Raw genomic sequence first — 2,884 nt, forward strand, 5'->3', positions numbered from 1 at the left:
GAGAACTCAACTTTCAGAATCCTAAGACAGATCTAGAACACAAGAAAATCGTTTCTTTTGAGGTTCTAGTTCCTGGGATTCGATCCCAAGTCTTGGAAACCCTATTACTTCACAGATCCTAGCAGATCAGTTCCAAAAGCGTTTGGAATCCTTCCCATCGGTGTGGATACGTGTAGAGGAGCTGTACTTTCAGCTCTTGGTGATTAAAACAGGCCCTGGATCGATTACTACTTTCAGATCTTCAGGAAAGAGGTAAGTATTCGATTCCTACGGTGATATACACGATTAAACGGGGTTTTACGGATGATTTTGGTTGCGTGTGACGTTTGACTAGGTTTAGATTATTCTTCCGCTGCATGAAACCTAGTAAACCAAACCCTAGATCGATATGATCGCATGCTAGGAATCCGTAGCGAAACCCAACATTTGAAACTCTTCCAACTGATAGCCCCACCGTTCAGGCAGAAAACATAACCTGACTGCGATCTGAAGTCATCTCTATCGGTTTGGGAACTAGCATCGGTATGACCATTTATAGCGAGCTCGTCTTCCAATCCGCCATACACCAAGAACAAATCCTTAGTCCTTCTCAAGTACTTAAGGATGTTCTTGACTGCAATCCAGTGAGCCTCACCTGGTGTAGATTGATATCTACTAGTCATGCTCAATGCATATGATACATCTGGACGAGTACACAACATGGCATACATGATGGATCCAATTGCCGAGGCATATGGAATCCTACTCATGCGCACTTGCTCATCCTGTGTCTTTGGACACTGAGTCTTGCTAAGAGCAATGTCATGTCCTTGAACCGATTCAAGACCTTGTCAATGTATGTACTCTGACTTAGACCAAGAAGCCTTCTCGATCTATCTCTATAGATCTTGATTCCTAGAATATAGGCGGCTTCTCCTAAGTCCTTCATCGAAAAGACTGATCCTAGCCAGGATTTTACTCCTTGCAAGGTAGGAATGTCATTTCCGATGAGCAATATATCATCCACATAAAGTACAAGGACGACCACTGCGCTCCCACTGACCTTCTTGTAAACGCATGGCTCATCTTCGTTTTGCAGGAAGCCAAACGTTTTGACTGCCTCGTCAAATCGAAGATTCCAGCTCCTCGAAGCCTGCTTCAGTCCATAAATGGATCTCTGAAGCTTGCACACCTTCCTCGGACTCTTAGGATCAACAAAACCCTCGGGTTGTGTTATGTACACATCCTCGAGCAGATTCCCGTTTCTTGACGTCCATCTGCCATATCTCGTAGTCATAATACGCAGCTATGGCCAGCAGAATCCGTATGGATTTAAGCATCACGACTGGTGAAAAGGTTTCATCATAGTCTATACCATGAATCTGCCGAAACCCTTTCGCGATGAGTCGTGCCTTATAGGTATGCACGATGCCATCCATGTCGTTTTTCTTCTTGAAAACCTACTTGCATCCAATGGTTTTAATACCATTGAATGAATCGACCAAAGTCCACACTTTGTTGTCGTACATGGATTGCATCTCAGACTCCATGGCCTGGTGCCATTTCTCGGAATCGGAACTCGCCACAGCCTCTGAATACGACGTAGGTTCGTCATGTTCTAACAACATGAGTTCGTCGTTTTCAGTCACAAGAAAACCGTATCTTGTAGGCTCTTGGCGAATTCTACCAGATCTCCGAGGTTCACTAGGAGCTGCTGTCTCAATAACTCGTGATACAGGTTGGACTGTTTCGACCTGTTCGTTCGGTTCTTCAACTATTTGTGGTTCTCGAACTTCTTCGATATCTATTCTACTCCCACTGACTCTCTTGGAGACGAACTCTCTCTCCAAGAAAGATCCATTCCGAGCAACAAACACTTTGTTCTCAGATGGGTTGTAGAACCAGTACCCTTTAGTTTCCTTAGGGTAACCCACAAATATGCATTTATCAGATTTGGCGGATAGCTTATCAGAAGCCAGACGTTTCACATAAACGTCGCATCCCCAAATCTTCATAAACGCTAACCTGGGACGCTTCCCAGTCCATATCTCATATGGTGTCTTCTGAACCGACTTTGTTGGACAGTTGTTCAGTATAAGTGCAGCCGTTTCCAGAGCGTAGCCCTAGAAGGATTTAGGAAGATCGACCTGACTCATCATAGACCGTACCATATCTAATAAGGTTCGGTTCCTCCTCTCGGACACGCCATTCCACTGTGGCGTTCCAGGTGGAGTCAACTGTGAGACAATCCCACAATCTGCCAGATAGTCAGTGAACTCTTGGCTCATATACTCGCCACCTCGATCAGATCGAAGCAACTTGATCGTCTTGCCAAGTTGGTTCTGTACCTCATTTATGAAATTCTTGAACAATTCAAGCGTTTCAGACTTATGTCTCATCAAGTAGACATAACCGTACCTACTGAAATCATCAGTAAACGTAATGAAATACAGATAACCTCCTCTAGCGGACGAGCTCATAGGACCGCACACATCACTATGTATGAGTTCTAGCAACTCCGTAGCCCGTTCTCCTTTTCTAGTAAAAGGAGATTTTGTCATCTTGCCCATCAAACATGAATCGCTTGATTCGATTGATTCATAATCAAAAGAATCAAGAAGTCCATCAGGATGAAGCTTCGCTATGCATTTCTCGTTGATGTGACCAAGTCGACAATGCCAAAGATAGGTCGGGTTTAAGTCGTTCGACTTAAACCGCTTGGTACTAACGTTATAGATTGAACTGTGTCTAGACGGTTTATCATCCAAAATATAAAGGCCATTAAACAGGTCACCATTACCATAAAATAAAGCGCCTCTATAAATAGATAAAGTTTTGTTCTCAATGACAAAACGAAAACCATCAGAATCCAAACATGAAATCGAAATAATATTCCTGCTAATGG

The sequence above is a fragment of the Tarenaya hassleriana genome, unplaced genomic scaffold, assembly GCF_000463585.1.
Source record: "Tarenaya hassleriana unplaced genomic scaffold, ASM46358v1 Cleome139, whole genome shotgun sequence".
Taxonomy (NCBI): domain Eukaryota; kingdom Viridiplantae; phylum Streptophyta; class Magnoliopsida; order Brassicales; family Cleomaceae; genus Tarenaya; species Tarenaya hassleriana.